Below are 22,515 nucleotides of genomic sequence, written 5' to 3' on the forward strand. Positions count from 1 at the left end.
TATATAAAGGTGGAACATTTGTGCAGATCAGTCTCACTAGATACGAATATTACTTCAAGGAAAAAGCTCATCTCCCAGCTACCTCAGTGGAGGCAGGAAGGAATGAAACCTCCATTTAGCTACAAGAAAAATAAATCTATTTATCTCCAAGCAAAGTAATCCTTGTAGTCTCCTGCTGTAGTCCAGAAAAATCATGGTGTATGAGTCAAAGGACACTTGCTGAATATTTATCAAAGGTTATCTGCATCTGGGAGTTATCAGATGTGCACTCTGTTATCTTGAGAGTCACAGACTTGAATTGCTTGTTCTGGAGTTTGCAGCAGAATGGGAATGAGTTTCTGTAAATAATTACAAAACCTTTCTTAAAACCTTAACTGCTCCAGTGTCTTGAGGCTGTAAAGAAGGCCCAATAAAAGTTGCCCCACTATGACCCCTTAGTTTCACTCTTGTTGGATGTATTTCTTGTCTAAGAATATCTCTGTATGCAAGAGATTACTCTGTAAAGGCACGTGCTACACATACTGAAATGGAGAATAATGGTTTTATTTTTCACTGATTTTTGTGAGAAAAGGGAGAAAATTGATCTTTTTCTTGAGAATGATTCTATAGCCCAGTGAATCATCCTCTACGTTTTTCTCTTCTTCCTTTTCTTATTCTAGAAAATTCCCTTCATTGCAAAGTCCTTGGTAACTGTAATCAATGTATCATCATTTCAGTAGGATGTACTTGGAATTCATTAGGAATTCTGGGCCATAATTGCAGTCAGCAGAGAGCTCTAATAGGTCCAAGGCATCCATTGTCTGTCTTGTCTTAGGACAAGGTATCTTTTCAGTTCTTTAAAACTGAATTGTAAGCTCCTCTCAGACAGGCTGAGCCTCCAGGCATGGGTATATGATTTCAAGAAATGATTTACAGATCTGCAAAATACTTGTGCACAGCCAAATGCAATTATCAAGATAGTTTGTGTTGCTCTTAATATGATAGTGTTTTGACATGTTTCTGCAGATATTTGTCTGAAGAGTGGATAAACATAGTTAGTCTCTTACTTCGTTGCACTTTAAAGCTGCCTATATCTATTCATTTAAAGATTGCCCTCTGAGTTTGATGTCTGTCTGTATCTGCTAATGTTAATTTACCTCCTAGTTTGGTGGATTTCAGAAACTGGGTTTCAAATCTATTTTTGTCTGAATGTCAAAAATTCTATGAGCCTTACATACTATACAGATGCACAAAGGTGATAAAACCTCTTACAGGTGTTATTTATTTTTAGTATTCGATCAACATGTTTAAATGGTGTAACAGAAATTGTACCGAAGTAACGTGATGAGCAGACAAAGGATGAGTGGGTCAAGGTAACAGTACTAAAATGCAGAGTTCAAAAACAGCTTGCATACATTGCTTTTCCTCCTGAGAATTACATGTCATCCCTGGTTTTTTGTTGTTGTTGTTTCGTTTGTTTGTTTGTTTTCAGAATACTGGAGAATGCATTATAGTGTGTACCAAGCAAAGTTACCTTTCAAAGGCTGGCGGTTACCTCAGTGTCTGAAGGCAATGGCTTTATTTCCAGTTCTGAATTTGAAAAGATAGCTGATACATGACACAATTTCTTGTCAGTGGCTATGCTGTGGTTGTAAGAAACTTGGCAGGGAATTAATGATGAATTAACTCTTTTGCTTTGATCTCTTGCTTTGATAAGATTCTACGGGCAGATAATGATTTCTTTGGATGGGTTTGTTGTTCATTTTCTCTTAAAACCTTTTCTTCGCTGTAGGTATTTTAAGCTTTGCTTCTATTGTTGCCATATCTGTGTCAGCAAAAGCTCTAGTAGAGAAGAGTGCTGTATCTGCAAGAACAATTACTACTTAGCCCAGTAACTTCAGCTTTCATTTTGTAGACCGGTGAAAGGGCAAAAAGTGTGACTGTGTCAACATGTGTTGTGTTTCGAGGCTCTGCAGTTGTGCTGCAGTCTCAACATTGTATCAGAAAATCATCCTGCCTGATGTTTATGGTTTATCACTCTTCTTGTTTAGGGATTCAGGTAGTTGCTTCAAAACCAGGGTCACCCACCCTCTCCCCTTTTCTCTCTTGACAAGGTTTCCCAGTATTATTTATATCAATAAATATAGCTTTGATTTTCTTCTCTCACACACAGTATTGTGGATACAGATTGCACTAGCTGAAATGATTGCAACTGTTTCTTATTCTGGTGGCATGTTTTTTCTTGGCTGTATCTAGGCTTGCAATATGATGACAGGCACAACATTTAAATATCATTTGTTTGAAATCTGCTATTCGGAATAGCAGTGGAAAATCATGTGAATCTCTAAAAAATAGGAGGTGTTCAGATACTTTATCACACTTTTTTTCATTTAGGAAAAGGAAATAGGGAAATAGAATGATACAAAATAAAAGGGCAGAATTTGCTCAGTCATGTCAACAGTTGAAACAGCAATTGTGGCTCTTGTAGTGTGATGTGAAGCAAAATAAATGAAGGTAGTATATGGACCCCTGAAGCACCCAAGAGTGCAGCTGGCATATATTACTGTGAAAATCCCAGAAAGAAATAGGAACATAGAGGAGGATTTCTTTGGAGGAAGAAATCTTTCTTTGGATTATTGTAAAATTGGTTGAGTCTGAAAATGAGCCTTTTCAAAGATAATAAATCTGTTGCTTTAAATGGCAAGCATACTTCTCTGTTTTCATTCTTTTCTTTCAACCTGTTAGACTCTGGCTTTGCTACTTGCTGTTGTGAGCTAATAGGGTGAAGAACTAATCCCCAGAAGAGTCCCTCCAGGAGCTCACCAAACTTCTGTTCAAGTAGACATCTATCACTGTCCAAAGGAGATCACATCTCTTTTACTGTAGATGTGAAATTATGACATGTCTTCTAGTCCTTGAGATGGAGTAAGTTGGAGTGCAGACGGTTAAACTGGGTATTTTCTATGGAAGTCTTCTAGTAAATGTTTGTGATTTAGGATTCTGTGCCCTAAGAGTAGATGCAGAATTGTAAGAGATTACTTTTTCTTTCTTTGTATCAGAGAACCCATTTTCATAGATTGCAACGCTTTCAGTTTTGTAAATAAATAAATAAATAAAAACTTCCTCTGAGTCTCAATTTTTTATTTGCTTTTAAAAGAAAAATGTGCTGACAGGGCAGAATGACTTCATCTGAACATCTTGTTTATAAGACTAATGACAATATGGAAAAAAAAGTCCAGTGATCTGGAAACAATTGATATCCCATTCAGAGGAAGGCAGTTATATGAACACAAGACAAAATATAGGGCATCATTAGGCAGTTCGTTCAGTCTGTTGAAATACTACTTAATTTAGTACAATAGGAACCGTAAAGTTCTGTTTCTTCCATTTTAAAGGCCTTTATAACCTGCAGAGTGGCTGCAACAAGCAGTACTCACTATAGTAAGTTTACTTAATGAATTAAGTTTATTTTTAATATTTATCTGGTAATGTAGAGGATACTTGAAGGTATGCCAAACTGACTTTCATTCCCAAATAGTTCTGTTACATGTGGTAGGACAGAAAGAGCTGCCCAAGAAGCCTGAGTTCTGAGCTCTTGGGCTCTGTCCTGCTCTCTTGATTCTTCAAGATGATGTTGATTCAACAGCTCACTAGTACAAATCTTGTCTGTGGGCAGATAGACTTATTCCATTTTACAGTAATACATCACTTTCACATTTATCAAGGTGCACACTTACTTCTACAAGCATTTATATGAAACATGGAAGAATGAATTGACAATTATTGTCATTCTATGATATAATTTTCTAATCTATTGAAATGAAACCATTCAGAAAGAAACCGACTTTGAGGAAACTTTTTTTCTGCAGGTACAAGAAAATATCTTTGCAGACAGCTTCTTTGTGAAGGAAGTGAGATCCCTTCACCTTAGCTGGTGGCTGGACAAGAAGGAAGCCATATCTGGTTGAATTCTAGTCCCCTAAATGGCCTTTTGGCCATGTTAGAGTGGAATTTCTACTTTTATAGAATTTGAGATACTTTTGTCTGAATGTGAAGCAAGTGTTTGGAACTCCCTTATCTTCATGGCCTAAGGGAGAAGTATTTTCTGCTCACTTCTTGAAAGTCATGTTTGATCTCATACCCTGGGTGAGGGAGACAGATGCTGAAGGGATTGTGGCTTCCTTCTAGCTTCCCCAGTCAGGAGGCTGCTGATCACCTGCTGGGAAAGCAATTGAACCTTAGTGTCACACGTACCTTTCCCTTGTCTGCTATCACCTTCAAAGCATTGTACTGAAATACAGAGAGTGGAAAGAGGAGCAGGATGATACCAATGGCAACTGAATTCTGGTTTTGCTACCAGGACAATTATTCTTGGTGCCTTAGATCTACATATTTTACGGTGTTTGGCTGAGTTTAGTGTTACTGATTATGTATCATTTCTTAATAAGAAAATCTCAGCTAGATGCATACATTGGTTGGATTTTGGAAAGTTAATGGTCTGGAAATTGTTAGACAACTATTTCTGAACTGATTAGCAAGGTTAATGGCAAAGGAAAGGGAATAAACAGAGGTGACTGAAAGTGAGTCTAGATTTCCAGGCATTGCTAAGTAAATGAAACAGAATTTGAAGTACAGCAAAGTCAGGAAACAGAGGTCTGGCAAAAGGGCTGAGGGTGACTGGATAAAATCTAACATTTTATTTTTTTTAGTCAGTGAGTTTGGAAGGCTTTATAAACCTTCACATATTTCTTACTCTTGACTTTTTTTTTTTTTTTGGTTGGCTTACTTTCACAAAGCTATTCCACTTGATTCCATATCAGAAATTCTAGCTGAGCTTTAACAGATTTACCCTAAATATTTTGATACATAACTGTATGAACTGATGCTTCTTATGTAATTGTTGGTCTTTATAGTTCTATGATCAAAAGTAGGTATAAATCTGCTTATTTTTTTTAACAGTTTAGGCTAATGGAAAAACTTTTTTTGGTTATCTCTGTTCTAGTGTAATTGCAAGATGTGAAGTAAATTGCAGAATACAAAGCAATTCTCATTTTCAGGTGAGCTGCGTGTTTATCTACATCTAACTGCATTCAGATGTAGCAGCTGAGATGATAATCTTTATGTTTACTATATATATCCCAATGGAAGAGAATTGTATTAAGTGTAAAATTTCTGTTATGACACCTAGAACTGGAATATACAAATGATTTAAAACAGTGGTGTGGAAGGACCACTTACTACACAGATAATACTCCAAGTAGTATTCTTCCCTAAAAGGTAACATTGAGAAATGGACCAAGTCAGTAAATCTGCATGCAGTCTTCAGAGGGGGCAATGACACCTGCCACTTTCAGCCTGATGGAATACAAACCAGCAGCCTGTAGGCAAATAGCTCTAGGCAAGTCTCACAACTAATCATGTGGGCAAAGCAGGTTGCCAATATTTACTCAGCACAAATATGCTTTTCAGGCAAAGGATATATTGCTTTTTTTCCCCTTGTTCATGTAGTTCCCATTAATGTCAAAGGGAACTATGTGTTTGCAAAAAGAAAATGCATCCCCTGAGGGTGTCAAGTTTTGTAAGGTAATGTTCTTCTGTTACGTTTTATGCACTGCTTATTTTTATGAGTTGTTGTAATTGTTTAGTGTGTATGATTGCTTCAGAGCCTGCTGTCAGGTTCAGAATCACTGCATAAAAAAGGGCTTGTAAATAAAATATCGAGAATACAGAAAAGTAGGCTCATCCTTTTAATGTCAGCAGAGCAAATATAATCAGAATCAGAACTTACCTAAAGGGCAGCAGAAACTGAGGGCTGCCTGAGAAGTGTGAATAAGAAAATCCTAACTGGCCAATTAAAACATACAGTTATTGACATTTTGGTAATTCATTTAAAGTCTGTATCAGCTCTGAAACAACCAGTCCACTGGGAGGAACGCTTATAAAGGCATCATTCATTAAATACACTGAACCTGAGAGACCAGATTAGTGGTCATATTTCTAATTTGTAAATCAAACACACTTACAATGTAAACAACTTCTTTATTCCTGTTTTTCTGGAAACCTTTTGACATGAACTTGGAAATGCTGTTATCTGAGCTATAAACGTTATTATAAAGTAATTGTGAACCTTTTGTCTCTATTTATACCACCAGTCAGTGAAATGGATATTTTTTTGTTAACGAACAAATGATTTATTGAGCTGTAATGGTTGGACCTTGTCTTGAACCAAGCAATTAGCATTACTACTGCTACCACTCTTAGAAAACAGACAGATAAGTTTCCTTCTCACTTGTTGGCCAAGAAGATGCACTGTAAGCACAGTGAGAAGGTATCTTGGGTAAGAGTTATTCTGGAGGTGAATTAATGATGGATAAAGATAACTAGATGGGCTAGATGATCTTGGTGGTTTTCCAACCATTGTGATTCTATGGTGATTCTGTAGCTCTTAACTTTCATAAGAGAAACAGAATATTTTCTTGTTATGTGGTACATACTGACTTACGTACTTACTTATTGCCTCATTTCCGGTATGTAACATTATAGCTAAATTAAAACTCAACCTTCTGACTTTTTACTGAAGCAGCTTTTTATATTTGCCCCAGAAGTTCCTTATTTCATAACTGTCTTCTATGCTTTGAAAACAAAAACAATGATGTGTCAACACTTATGTTTACTTCTGATGAGTTACAGACAAAAGCCGGTACTGTTGTTTGCCATGGTTTTCTTGATTTTTACGCAGGACCATCAGTTCCTTTTCTCCAGATAATGTAGCAGCTCGCTTTGTCTTTCAAGTGGATCTCTGATACTGTAACTAGGTCACCCAACTGGCACAATAGGCAAGACAGCTGGCTGGCCAACTCTGTGTATTTGCGAGACATTACTGCAGGTGCAGGAGTAGAAAAACTCATTTTCACAGTTTTCTGTGGCTGATTTCACATCCTTGAGCTTCTTGCAAACAGCAGATATTTTTCTTCCCACTGCACACTAAAGACTAAAATTACAGTAATCCACTTATCCCTAACTTTGTACTATAGAAATCAATTTCTCAGAAGCCATCTTTATTCATATTAAACTGCTTTTCCATTCTTCCTCAGTAGTTCAAGAAATGCTTGGATTGAATGTGAGCTGCTAAATTAATTTCAAATCAGTTTATTACTTCAGTGACCACTTGGGTTCATCAGAACAGTACTTTTCAGTATTTCATTCAAAATAAACTCTGTAAGAATCAAGTTGTTATTGCCTAGTTTTGAGGAGCAGGAATAGAAAATCTAAGGAAGTATGTGTTGAGTTATCTTGTCACTGGTAGTACTGAACAAGCTTCCATCTTCAGAGAAACACCATATTCTAAATATGCTGTTTACTCTTTTAATTTAGTTGCTGGAATATAGAATACTTGGTCTCTTGTACTGCAGTTGAACTGGCCTTAGTACTTATGAGGACTGGATTTTCTAATTGTTGAATTCAACACTTGAGGCTTAACTTTACCAGAACAGCCTATAGCTTTCCAGAAGAAAGGAGGATCACTGCACTGCAAGGAAAAACAGCATCCCATTTGACAGTGAGCACAAGCTCTGCTGAGAGCAATCCCACAGCCCCATGCTGTTAAGCTGTGTTCGTCCTTTCTTTATGAAGTCGTCTGAGGCTGGTGACTAGCCACAAGCAAGTAACACAGCAGGAGGGGTTAAGGTGATAGGAGAGACCTTAATATTTCAGTGTGTCAGTTTGCCTTACAGTATATAGCTTGACTTCAGTATTTGTAATGTCCAGGACTTGAAAGACCTTCAAATGCTGAATTTTGTCCTACCTTTTCCACGTTTCAGGATTTCAAAATTTTCACTAAATGTAGAATTTGAATTAGTTTAGTACCAAGCATTTTTTAATCTCTTATCTAATAGAACTTCTGAAGAACCAAACGCCTGTAATCTTGTTGTATCTGTATTCTTGTTGTAGGTTAATGTATTTTTTGCATTTGCAGAAGAATTTCAATTGATTGCTTTAGTATGTTTGCTGGGATGTCTTTCAGTCATGTTTTTTGTTCTTTCTGTAAACCTGTTTCTAGCTTGGAAATATGCTTTTGTTTTGAAATGCATAAAGAACTTTGTTTCCTTTTTCTGTCTCTAGCATGGCGTGTATTTATTGGATAACTTATTCTAAAAGTACAAGTTGAAAATGATTGTTCCAGGATTCTTTTCTGTACTGGTAAGCTGAGCTATTTAAGTTACCTTTTAGCTCTCGCCCTAAGGGAAAGAAATATCTAAGTAGTGTTTGAGCTCTGTGGATTTGTATTAGAGCATGAATTAAAGATAGATGGGTGTGATGGAGCAGGGAATAATTTTAATGAAAATTATCATAGCCAAGCAAGTATATACACAGAAAAGGAAAGAGAGCTAACTCTGACTAATGAAGTTTGAAGTCAGCAATTAAACAATCAGAAATAGCAGCTGGTCCCTAGAAGAACTCATATAATCTTAAGCTTTTAAAGCTGAATTTTTAAAAATTCTGTACATGAACTCTATTCCCTTCTGACAACCCCATTTCCCTAGCATTTTAATGAATAAATCGTGTAATCACCCATTTTATATCATTCCATGATTTATTGAATTTGTCCAGGAGTGAGATGGATGTGGGAAGAGGTGGGTTTGTTTTTTATTTGTTCCTTTCTTTTTTGAGGAAAAGGAGCACATGGAATATACATTTCTGAGACTGCCTTAAATGCAGTGATAAGGACAAGAGGTAGTGGCCTTTTGTTATTCCAGGGGAGATTCAGTTTGGATATTAAGAAAAACTTCCATGTCTGAAAGAGTGGTCACACAATGGCACAGGCTGCCCAGGGAATTGGTGGAGTCACCATCCCTGGAGGTGTTCAAGAAATGTGTAGATGTGATAGTGAGGGACCTAGCTTAGAAAGCATTGTAGAGATGGACTGAAGGTTAGACTAGATGATCTCAGAGGTCTTAATGATTCTATGAGGCTGTGCAAGTTGCTCTTAAAATAATGCCTCCTATTTATTTCCATGGAAACTGCAACAGATACAAAGAACACGATAACAGTGTTTGATAGAGCAGATTCTCAGCTATTGATTCATCCAAATTGTCTTGGCAAATAGGCCACCTCCTGAGCAAGTGCTGTGTTGTTGGAAAGGAGGGAGAGGAGAGACCCCTTTCAACACCAGAGAGCTATTGGATGGTGTTAACTGCCTTACTAACTGCTTTGGTTAACTACCTAACAATATTCTTTTTCTTGCTGCTCAAGTGGAGCCACATAGAGTCACATCCTGCTCTATACTCAATCTCTTCAGGCCTGAGTCTTAGTTTTCTTCAGGAAATGGAACTGGTGACTTTAAAATTATCAACTGAAGAGTCACATCCTTGAGCTTCTGTGGAGCAAAGTGTCTTAAATTTATCAAGTTCACCCTGAGTAGTGTTATATAGTACTATGTAAACCAAATGTACTTATCTTACATACTTGCCATGGGGTTTTAATAGAGACTTTGTAGCTTTCAGATTACTTTAATAATGATACTAGAACTTGATTATTTATAAAGCAATATATATATTAAATTAAAAAAAAAAAAACCTACAAAACTCTTCAGACCATGCTATGGAATGAACTATACTTGTCAAGTGAGAAAAGAATATATTGTAGTGCATGTTATGCTTTCTCTACTTGTATTTACGCACTTTCTACCACGATACCTACAGGGTATCCCAATCACTAGTGCTAATTAAAATCTTTTAATGTTGTTTTTGTGTAAATGAAATTGTCAATTTCATGTGGTGATTTTTGTCTTGCAACATATGTCTCTTCCCTTTCTCTGCCTTTTTCCCCCTTTGAAGGGAAGTATACAAAATGAGTAACATCTTCTGTTTCAAGGCTGTCCTTAAAGGTCCTTTGATTACACTGTGTTTTCTTAAACTGAACATCATTCACAGAATGATGGGGGAAAGAAAAAGCAACATTGAAGAACTAAAATCACCAAATCATCTGACACTTTAAAAGCAAATTCAGTGTTCCAGGAAAAAGAAGCAGGCAAATATAAAATGTAAATTTTACATCCTCTCTGAATTTTTATTTTATTTTTTGTTATCTGTTCTCATGATCTTGTTGGTTTCTTTCCCCCCTCCCTACTTCAGTCCCCAGGTTGCTCTCAGATTAGGATCTGCAGTATTGAGTAAGGGTGCAAAAAGTCTATGATGGAGGGGGGGGAGGGGGACTGGAGGTATTTGGGTGCTCCTCTCTCCCATTTGTTTATAAACACTGATCCTGTGAACGCACTGGCTTCCTCAACAGGCAGTTCTGAAGAGCAAGTCAGGTTGCAGAAGACCTCATGCAGGAGTGAGGCTGAGCCACAAGCAGGGCAGGAACCAGATGCTTGGAGGTTCCAAGACTGGCTGCAAGGAGGAGGGAGTTGAAATGATGGTTGTGGGGTTGGACACCCAGCTGCCTCTGGCTGACCAAGGTTTTGATCTAGTTTTAGAAATGGAGTATCTTTGTAATTAGTAGGGCTCAAGTATTTTTTGAGTTTAGCCATATTGGCTAACTTGTAGTGAACTAGGTACTTCCTTGGAGTGCAACTAAAAAAACTCATCTAAAAATCCAGAGGTAGAACCACTATTCAAACTTTTATTGCGGGTAAAAAATATTTCTAACATTCCCTTAGCCCTTTGATATCTATCATACTTCCTTTTTTAACTATTAAGAGTTGGTTTTCATACCTGCGTTGTATTTGTTAGTTGCATGTAAGTTCATTGAAATACTACAGTTCCTAAATTGAATATACAGCAGCACCAGTCTACTAAGATAATTTCTAATTAATTTTAAATGGCTATGACTTGGATACATGAAACAATATATTTTTAGTGTCTAAATAAACATGCTGGTTATTTAGTCTTCGTAAAAACCTGTATCTGCCATTGGGATGAGTATCATAATCTTATCCATAATCAATAAAGCAGAAATTGAGCCCTATTGCAAACTTCCCACCAACCTTTGCAGTACCTATGCACTTACTGATCTGCAGCCTGCAAGTAATTCTTTAATGCAACACTTTCTGTAGTGTAACTTGGTTACTAGATTGCTGGGGTTGTTTCAAATGGGCAATTATTTTTTATCGTCATTATAGGAATTAGGGAACAGAGTAGGCTTCCACTAAACACATGCTTTCTTCTTTCTTTTTTTTTCCTATTTTATGATAGTGGTATTTAATTATGGACAGTAAAGCTTATCCTGAATTTCTGCGTGGTTGTTGCATTTCTTTACTACCAGTGAGCTATGGTGTTGGACACCTGATTTGATGCTGCCCAGAAGAGGAGATATATTTCTTGCTTTCCTATCTCTCTCTACTTTTCTCCTTTGTTTTATGATCTCAGTTGCAGAGCAAGGGGGAGTAGCATCTTTATGGCTTGAAAAAGATGAGTCAGCTAGAAGGCATCTTAAACTCTGAGGAGAAGAAACTACATGATGTCTCTCTTAAGCTGTAGGCTTGATACTTTGGGGGTATATATGGTATTGAGAAATTTGTTACTGCACAGTACTATAGTTCACATTCTGGCAGCAATATATTGAGAGAAAGGCTATTAATGAGTTCTAGTAGGTGATTAGAGAAGGGGAATTTTCAAATGGAATGCTGTGTTTTCTTAATGAACACTTCATGATTTGAAGGTATATATATTTAGAATGTTCCTCAAACATCTAGTTTCTAATCACAGCAGGACTCTTACTTCTCTGGTCTTGATGTGCTATAGCCTTCTCTGGGTTTCTGTCCAAAACACTGGGAAGTCCAGTGCAACTTCAAGCAGTGCAGTAAGTCTGCAGGTAGCACAGTAATTACAGCAACTGGAAGTCACAACATACAGAAATACTTATTATTCCCAGGCAAATACATAAGCAAAGCAATGACCTCCTCTGGATGCATCTCTCTGTCAGCTGCCGTGATTTATCCCAACCTACTTAGGGCAGTGATGTGGCACAGAACAGCTTTGGTCTGTACTCCCAGTAGGGGCTGGCACTGCCTGGCCATATGTGGTGGCTCACCCAGTGTCCTTGGCTGCTGCAGGCCTGCCCAGTGTATGACCTTCCTATGGGGGATTTCATTAAATTTAGGCAAAGGCTCTGAAATCACCCCCCTGTTCTCAACACATCTAATAAAAATACTCAGTGAAATTTTAATCTTGAGAAATGTTTCTGCAGGTTTGGTGTCTTTATTTTCTTCTGGAGTAAGTAAGTGTGGCCTGGAACAGGGCTCATCTCCCTGCTGAATATCTGAGATATTGGAGCAGTGATGGCCCTTCACAGCAGTGAGACAGCAGTGCTGTCAGCTGTTAATGCTGAATGCTAATGGTGAAAGGATGGCTACTCATTCACAAAGATAACTGAAATATTGATTGTGTCTTCTGTGCAGGTTTTCTAGCTAGTTTTGATGCTTATATGAGGAACTGACTGATTTCCTGAAGATAGGAACTTCTTTACTGGTTATGATTCTATTGTTTTATACACAGGGGTCTTGAATAAGCTTTCTTATATTATCAGTTTATTTCATGACAACAATATATTACACAGGCCAGGTGTTTGAGAAATCTCATTTTTCTCAAACCAAGCTGATTCTCTTTATGGAAAAAACTGTGAGTTCTTGTTGTAGTATTGTTATTCCTCTGTCTCCAGACGTTCCTAGTGCTCTTTCCAGGTACCTGTCCTACCTACTTTGAGCTTGGGCAGGTTGTTAGGGAACTCCTTAAAGCTGTGACAGAAAAAGAGTGAGAGCCCAACTTTCTTTCCTGAATCATCTTGCTCTCTTTTTTGACAAGTCTTTGTAGTTCCAGGTTTATACAAAATTATGTGCTGTGTGAGGTGCTTGGAGGAAGCATATGCTAAGGATAGGCCCTTTTCAGCTCAATAGGCTGTGCACATAAATCAAATGCTGCTCTATAATGTTTATCCTACCTGAACTGGCATCAGATAGTTTTTGTTTTGCAGCTGAGTTAAGAAATGGCACTGGGGGCATAGCAGTGCAAGCTAAGTGCAGAGTATCTCATGGAGACAGGTGTTATTTTATGCTTTGATGTTAATCACCTGAAAACAGTTGTCACTGTCAATTTGCAGCATTCTTCTGTTCAAATGCTGACATGAAATAAAAGTTATGGTTTTATGTACTCTCTACAAATTGTCTTCTTTCTGCTGGGACAGGAAAGGGGTAGGTTCAACTGTTTCAGAGCACAGTTTCCTCTCTAAATGCATCTAAATCCAATTCCTGTTTGAAAGGCCAATCATGGGAGAGGATTTTCTGTTGCCAGTCCTAGATGTTTTTCATTTTCATAGTTTCAGCTGAGTTTTATGTATGAGTGTCTACTCATAGGAAGCATTTTGGAGTGATTTGATTCTCTGCCCAGAACAAATAATCCAGTACAAACAGTGGCCAAAGGTCCTTCACGGATCTGTGATTGTGCATTGTGAAAATGAAGATACTTTGAGTGCCTGCATCTCCAGAAGAAAAGGAATTGTAAAAAGTGTACGTGTGTTTTTCTTCTGTTCAGAAAAGGACTAGCTGTTTTAATTTTTGATATTCTTATTGGTAGTAGAGGCTGAATTTCCATTATAAGAGCAGTTCTTGCACACTATATTCTAATGTTGACATAGGAAATTATATTTCAGGATAAATTTCATTCAGAAGAGAAATGGATGATTGTGCATTTCAAAGAAAACTGTATTGTAAATCTATCATTTAGCATTTAACAGAGCTGTCAGTCTTTATCCATACTGAAAGAGAATCATTTGTGGCAATAATCATGAAAATCTTGGCATCTAACTGTGGCACCTAGATTAAGAGCTTTGTTAATCAGTAAAGAATAGTACTTATGTTCTGAGGCTATTCAGATCTGTTAGCTGAACCATGCTTTGAAGGTCACCAATAAAAGGGGGAGGAGGTATTTGTCCTTAGATTGAGTATCATATGGTCCAGCCCTTCGTGCTCTTCCCCCGCATTGTCTGTGCTAGAAGGAGAAAACAATTTGAATTGGAAGGATCCTCTAAAGGCTATCTGGTCCAAATTCCCTGCAATGAACAGAGACATAACTTGATCAGGGTGCTCAGAGCCCCATCCTGCCTGACCCTGAGTGTCTCCAGGGAGGGGGCATCCACCTCTTCTCTGAGCAGCCTGTTTCGCCACACGTATCATATAAAAAAACCCTTTTTTCTTCTTATGTCCAATCTAAATCTCCACTCTTTTAGACTGAAAACATTTCTCCTTATTCTATCACAACAGATTCTGCTAAAGAGTCTGTCCCCAAAGTTTCTTATGCCTATTTATATTAAGGAGCTACTTTAGATGTTTAGATATAATGCGGGACAAGTATTTCACACTTGGAAAAAAAATACCATTTTTTAAATAGTTTTTTTTTCTTTAAACAAGCAAAATTATTCATTTGTTTTAAGTGATTCCTTTCTTCTTCAATAAAATAGGCAGCAAAGTAGTTGAAGAAATGCCAACAGTCAATAAGCCATATCCATGGAAGTTATTGGAGCCAATAGTGATGATATCACAGACTTACTTTTCAGCTATATCCTTCAATACCGATGATAGATAGTTATTGCTTTATTACTGAAGAATGAGAAATGCAAACTAATTTGAGGAAGGGAGAAAAAACAAAAATATTTCACAAAAAATGAGTCAATCTATCCTGAATTATGATTAAATGATTATTTTAATAAACTTTACTAATTAAAATAAAAGCTTTGTGATTATTGCATTTTCCTGTAATAGCCAGGCAGTGGGACTTAGCTATTTTGGCCTTGTCAGAACCTCAATTCTGTTGCGTTTGTGTAATGAAAGAAAAAATGTTTTGTGCAAAGTGGCAACCTACATACTATAAATATGATGATGAGGTAGAGCTTTCAGCTTCTTCAGTTCTTTTATTCAATGAGCATTAGGCTGGTTTGATTTTTGGTTTCAAATAATCCACAAAGGTCCCATTTAATTAAAATTTAAAATTTCCAGTTGCTATTTGATGTTTGACAGAGCGTATTTAACTTAATTCCTCTTTTAATGCTGCGGAAGACTGCAGAATCCCTGTGGCATCAGTCATCCTGTTAAACATTTTTTGTGATGAAGCATCCAGTTTATCCGCAGTTAAATACAGTAGAGGATCTTTCCACGAGTTATTCTGCAAAGTCCAGTTCCACATGCAGATATTCATAAATTTACTTAAAATCCTATTTAAGCAAATAAAAGGTACAAAGACTATGTTTTGTTGTCCTCTTGGTTAAGCTTTTTTACCTCCTGAGTGCCACAGGCCATGAACATGGGAGGAGAATTAAATTTATTTTCAAGAAGTTAAAATGTAAGTTAAAGTCTAAATCCTATTTGCAGTTATAGCAATAAATGTAATGCAGGTAGTGAGCCTTGAGCAAAACCATGTATCACAGAACTCCACTATGGAACTCAGTAGTCATGTTACCTGTCTTTGCCCTGGGAAAGAAAGGATCCTATTGCACATGGAGGCCAGGGGCAAATGTGTTCCATGTTATTTGTTATTCATTGAACTTTCTTATGAAAATGTAAATCGTGAGAAATAAATTAAAATCTTCCTATGTGAATTGACACGGAACTGAAAAGTGTGCTTGAGAAGAACTGTAACCAAGTTATTAACTTCTATCACTAGTCATTTTAAAAATAAAACTGCTCTGCTCCAAAAAAGAGGAAGGAGGGTGAAGGAGCGTGTGAAGGGAAAGGTTTTCTTCAAACTGGGAACGTGGCCATTTAAATTATCACAGGGTTTATACAGACTTCGAAGCAATGTTCTAAATGAACTCCCAGCTTGTTTTTTGGCATGGTGTTTGAAAATGTAATCTCCATGCTTTACAAGCTGATCAATATGAGTGTTGCTTTTGTATTCCGAAGTCATTCCTAATCAAGTATTTATATTAAAAAGAAAAAAGGAGTAAAAAGCCTGCATGAACGTAAAAGGTAAAGCACCCTTGTTGAACATCTTATACAAGTTGGTGTTTTAGAGTTATTGTGTTAAGGAATTAAATCTGTTTCTGCCAAATGATTCAATCAGCTAAGTGGATACTTTGTATTGCTGTGGAAATGAAATCATAAAATGCAATTGTCAGGTTTAGAAAGTCTAGTACACAATATTATGAGCTTTTCCCTTCTTTCATTCACTTTCTCATTACTCACTAATTAATTCCCTGATTAAAGTCTGAGTGATAATCTTGTTTTGTTTCAGGTAGGACGCTGATATAAGAGTAGAGTCGTGCAGGTGAAATACATCTATTAAAGTTGTACAGAGATTTTTTTTAATTTCATCTGGTGGTGGTGACTCAGAAGTATAGAGCATTGATTCTGCTGGGCTGCAAATATTTCCTATAAATAGTAGAAACACAAGTAAATGTTTTCTAAATCTCAGAAGTCATTCTTTAGAGCTGTAGTTACTAATACTGGAAAGTAAGATTTAAATTTAAATGTCTTCCACATGCAAAGTTCTTGGCTGTCTCCACTTTTTGGCTTATAGTAAAAAGAAAAAAAACAAAACAGAAAAAAAAAAACAACAACAACAAAAATCCAAGAACTCAGGACCCTTTAAATTATGACTGCTTGCCTTTAGGAAAAGAAGTGCCAACTGGGAAGTTGGTGTTTTTCTGTACCAAGGCATTTATTTGTTATTTCCAGGTTTTCCTGTTGGCAGTATTTATTGGCATTTAGATGTCTAAGATGAGAATTTCTGCTTTCATTCCATTTTCTTTGTTGGCATGAAGTGGTTGCTGTATCTTCGTTCTGGCGTCTCTTATCTGACATATTATTTACAAAGTGCTTTACATACAATTCAGTGGTTACAATTGCTGGCTCTAGGCAAATTCCTGCAGTTAAACCAGGGGCCAGATTCTCCAGCTCATAATTCCTTATTTCTGTCTAGTTAGCTTCAAGGCTAGGGAAAATAAATTAGGATGATTTTGCATGGAATTGAGTTCAGATTTGATTCTCTTATCTAATGACCTCTTATCCATCCAGAACATTAGGCATTCTTCTAGGTATTTGAAGTTGATAAAGAAGAGGTGCTGTAGAACTCAAAGCAGAAGCAGGTGGTAATCCTCTTGCCTAGTTTAGCACAATCAACAATCTAAACTCAGTGATGGTCTCTTTACATAAGCTATTGTTTTCCCATCTTTTAAACAAGTTTTCTGAGATTTTCTGTCTGAAAACAAGTTATAAGATCATATCAGCATGAAGAAGAGGACTGAAATCCCAGCTCTCCCAAGAAGCTATTCAGGATATAGCAGGGTTTTATGTGATAATGTTCTGCCAGAACCAAGTCAATGACAAGATTTATGTGTTTTATATTTTAGGAATTACAATCCTCTCAAATATCAGAAAAATATATTTTCAGGCTACAGGGAATGAAATGAATTTTTCAGCTACATAACAGGATTTTTCTTGACGTGAAATTGAACTATACCTTACATTCATACAATTTATTTGTCATGAGCCTATACTTCTTTAATTTCTTATGTTTATATTTCCTAGAATTGCTTTTACAATGTATGTTTTACTGGAACTGTGTCATTTATCGAGGCTGTACTTTCCAGCATGGCACATAAAAGAAAAAGTGAGAGGGAAGGAGTAGAAAGAGAAGCCAAATTTAAGCTGAGAAGAATTGGTTATTGGATCAGTCAGCTGCTATGGAGTAGTTAGGCTATTTATTTTTTCTTTAAAGCTAATAATTTATTTCCTTTTTTGTCATTTTGACTGCATTCACAGTGGGACTTAGTACTGTTGAGGTGTAACTAGCTTAAGAGATCTTAGCTACTGTTGAGATGTCTGTCTAAAATAATTGTAGTCTCTAAGTTAGTTTGCAACATTTTTGAAATCTTTCTTGAATCATTTCAGCTACTGTCTGGAGGGCTGGGGGGAGAGAAGAGTAAGGGATTTCTGTTGTGTAATGCTGAAATCTACTCATTGGCTAAACAGCACAAAAGCTGAGAAAAAGGTTTCTGACCATGTCTTGCTGCAAATCAGTGCAGACTACATTGCTTGTTCAGATGCATGTTTCTCTTTACAAAGCCAGCTGGTAAACAGTCCAGCGTAATGTTCAGGAGTATGATTGGCATGAATTTACTTCAGTTTTGGGCAACAGTTACATACAAAAAGTTTAGTCCAAGCTGGCTATGACAAACTACCCCTAAATACTGGCAGTACCCCAGCCTCTGCTGACCTTGAGGTTTGGGAAGAGATCCTGAATTAACTTCTGCCAACTGTTGGCTTTGAATGCTTTCACCTTATAGGTGTATGTATGTATGCTTTCCCCCTCTTCAAGAAATGTGCATGAAATATAGGAATAAAGGTACCAGGACCACTGGTGTACTGTATCAATACAAACACTTTTATGAGAAAAGCTACTTAGAGGATATAATAGGATTGTAATGCTGTGTCAGACCTCTAAATAAGAATTGATATTTTTTTTAACTGATTGGCCAATTCTAAAAGGATTCAGTAAATGTGTAAATCGTGATTTATTTATTTTGACTCTTCTAAAGATTGCCTTCCTCAACCATGTTTTCTGGTTTTTCAAATAGACTGATAATCTGGCCTTTCTATGACCTTGTGGATTAATAAACTCTGTACCCATTGCTACTTGATTAGTTAATGATACCTTGATTAAGTTAAATAAATGGGTTGGAACAATAGTATATTCAATTAATCCTCATTTTCAGCTAATTAGTATTGCTGCTAAAGCCTATAATTCAAGATGCGGTTTTGTGTTATGATGTTATTTGTTTCAAACAGGAAAGCTAGATCTTTTCAGACTCAAATTCAGTTATTAAACCAAATGAAATTATATTTGAACCTGTTAATCGGTGGCACTGGCTATACATTTTTACACACACAGGGCAATCTGTACCATGCTGGCACATGCAGGCAATGTTTAGGTCAGCCTTGTGAGGTTGTCCAGCATTAAATTGTCTGTGAAATCTGGGACAGATAATGAAATAGAATCAACAGGGAGTGGAGAAAGGAATTTACATTTTGTTGGGCTGTTGCTCTGTCTAGCTTTTGGCTATTTGCTAGACCACAAGAAATTCAAGACAGCTTCATTTTTTCTTTTTCTTCTTTTGTCCCATTTTTGTTGCTACTTCTGGGAATGCCTGGCATTAATCATGTTCTGCAAAACCCCAAAGTGGTGCTATTGTTCTGGAGGTGCAAATTCTTGCTAAAGACCAAGGTCAGCTAAAAATCCTGTCTCTTATTGTTTGTATTTGCTTCCATAAAGACAGCAGTTGTGCACTCTTCTAAAAGTGATAGGTGTAGAGATCTAATTCTGCTTCATAGAGAATTCCAGCATGTCAAAATCTGGCAACACGGACAGTGGTTCTGACGCCTTTCTGTTGGGCAGCCTTCAGTGGAGCCCCATCACTTCAAGTCGACTTTCTTTAGGAAGTGTTTTATTTTCACATTATTATTGGAGAAATTTTAATTCTAAAATACAGCATTGTATGAGATGGGTAAAACCTAAAGATGCTATCAATGAAATGCCAAACTGATGCACAGTTTACTGTGAATTAGTCATTTTCTTGTTCAGAAATGCAAAAATGACAAACTTATACTATAAGCAACATCTTTGTGTTTGGTCTGGTGAATGATCCTGTTCTCTCAATAAGCATATTTTTCTATCATTAATGGCTTAATTCAGATATTTACATATGATCACTATCAGACAATGACAAGCAAGTGAGAGGAACTCAAAACAATTTGTACCATCTTTTCCAGAAATGTAAGCTGAGATGATGCTGTAAAGCAGAAACCAAACACATAAGACTGGTGGGGTGATCAGTGGTTGTTTTACATTAGTGTAAAAAGTCATTTATTTTCTTTATGCTTGTCCTGGTTTCAGTTGAAACAGTGTTAAGAGCACACTGATGTTTGGCTGTTACTGAGTGGAGGAGGCACAGCAGGGGCTGGACCAGGCCCCTCGCTGTGAAAGAGCTGCTGCCATGATGGTGTTGCAAAAAGGGGGGTCAGATCCAGGACAGGTGCCTGAATTAGGTAATCCCATATTATGTGACACCAGGTGGATGGCCATTGAGCTGTGGGAAGTTGGCCAGTGCAGCCACTGCTCTGGGGTTGCTAGTGTCAGTTGGTGGGCATTGAAGTCTTGTGTTGCTGGTTGTATTGCTCCTGTGTGCTGTCAACAGGTAGTAATTGCATTGCAGCTATATGTATACTGTTATCATTGCACAGTTGTTTTCATTTTCCTCTTCTGTCATAGTAAATAGCTTTTATCTCAACCTACAAGTTCTATTTTGTTTCCAATTCTCTCTCTCATCCCACTTGCAGAAAAGTGAGTGAATGGCTGTGTGCTGTTAGCTGCCTGCTGGGCTAAAGCGCAACAATGCTAGATCTGAAAGCAACAAATTCTCAACATAACTGGAGAAACTATCTCTTTAGACTTCACCTTGTTGAACTGACTGACATGAAAGTTCAGCTGTGTATAAGTAGTAAAACTTTTGTGGAGAACTATAATGAGTTATTTTACATGTTTTTATTTATAGCAGACAGGTTCTCCAATTCCTGGTAATATCGATTGGTACTGTGCTCAAATAATGCCCTTTTGATGTTGATATGCTAATATGTAATCTAGGCATTACAGAACACAGCAACACATCCAAAAGGCCTGTTGACAATCAGTAACATTTTTAGTTTGCAAGAATAGGTTACAACTCGTTTACTTGTCAGTCTTTCTGATGCTATGGTTTTTTGCTAATCTTGAATATTATTTTTGGTGTGTTATGGTCAAGGCAGAGTGCATGGGGTTTTTATTTACTGTTGTCTTACAGAAGTTTGCAGTAACATTGAGAAATAATGTCATAAATCATGCTTGAACCATTACTTTGTTCTCAGTTCCTGAGAAATCTGGCCTATTGTCTTTCCATAACTGTGTAGTACTCTCTTATCTTTGCCTTTTGTGTATGATCTATTTTTACTTTGTGAAGTTCACTTACTCATGTCTGATAACAATATGAAGTTTTCATCGTGAAAACCTTTTTTATAACTATTTTGGCATCATATAAAATAACAAAAACATAATTCTTGTATCTCCAGTCTAGTGAGTCAGTTTGAGCATCTGGCCCTTTTTGAAGATACTGTTAAATATTTGGAATTTAGACCCATTACGTCATCTCTTTAATGGAAATGGCAGCGCTTATTCTAAGAAAGGGTTACCTTCTTTTGAAGAAAGACTTAGACGTTAATTCCTTGAATATGAAACTACTTGTTGAAAAGCTGACAGTGTTGTGATTGAAGATGCTCTATTAGTTTTGCTTCATTTCTGCATGGTTTAATACTAAGCTTAATTACATCTTTCGTTGCAGTGGTGATGCTTCATTGTCACAATTCTAGATTTAATTTACGTATTTAGGAATACTGTCTGAGGCAGAGACCAGGCAAATACGGATAAGAAATACTGCTTGGTTTTGTTGTGATGAAAAGCAATTATCCCTATTTCTCATTTTGCTGAAGAGAAGATGTGCCCAAGTCTCCTTTAGATGATATCAGTTTAACTATTCCCATGATGCTTCCTGTGAAGCTGGGTGACCCTTTGGCTCTGAGATAATCCAGATCTCTTTGTCAGGGAGCACACAAAGTTTCTCATAGTGGCAGTTACTTTACTTGTTCATTTCAGCAGGGCTGGGGGCTGAATGAGAAATTCTGCCGTTGCCTCATCGGTTGAGGAGCCCTGGTGAATGCTGAGAAAAAGGGTGAAATTGTGAATCAGATCTGCCCAACTCACTGTTTTGGCATGGTATGTAAAGGTGTTGTGCCAGCTCAAAACACCGTACATAAATATCTTGAACAGATGTTACTAAAGGGCTTCTTACTATTCTACATGTAATGCCACTTAGATAAGCGGAGCTCTTGCTGCAGTTCTTTAGATATTTGCACAGAATGTCAGGATTCTGACAGGGCTTGTCAAACAACTGACAGTCAGTATTTTTTCTTTAAAAGAAATGTGTGTTATAGCAAAACCTCAAGCAAAAAGTCACTAGTGACAAGTGTGTTTTATTTTAATACTAATAAAGGTCTGATACAAAAATAAAACATCTATTTACAATTTTCCCTAGAATTCTAATCTTCTGTGGTTTAAATGATGAATGGAAATTGTAATGGATATCCTTCTAAGGAAAATGAATAGCTTCTATTGGAAGAGAAGAAAGGGAAATAGTCATCTTGAATGGAGTATTTTACTTTTCTGTATTCTACTGTTTCAGTTAAAGCAAACTTGGAAAAGGACAGCATATGAACCACTTTTACCCACTTTATGTGATGAATTCTAGTAAAATGTTACTAATTAGTAAATAAATATATTTTCTTTATATGCCTATATATTTTACATATAAATCAGCATGTGTTCAATTTAATTTTTGTAAATAACAGAATAAATGAAGTGAACCAACAAAATAGACCAATTAATTAAATGTGAATATCTTATGTGAACAAATTCAAGATGCATATATATATATATATATATATATATATATATATATATA

This window comes from Meleagris gallopavo, chromosome 11 (genome assembly GCF_000146605.3).
Source record: "Meleagris gallopavo isolate NT-WF06-2002-E0010 breed Aviagen turkey brand Nicholas breeding stock chromosome 11, Turkey_5.1, whole genome shotgun sequence".
Classification (NCBI taxonomy): domain Eukaryota; kingdom Metazoa; phylum Chordata; class Aves; order Galliformes; family Phasianidae; genus Meleagris; species Meleagris gallopavo.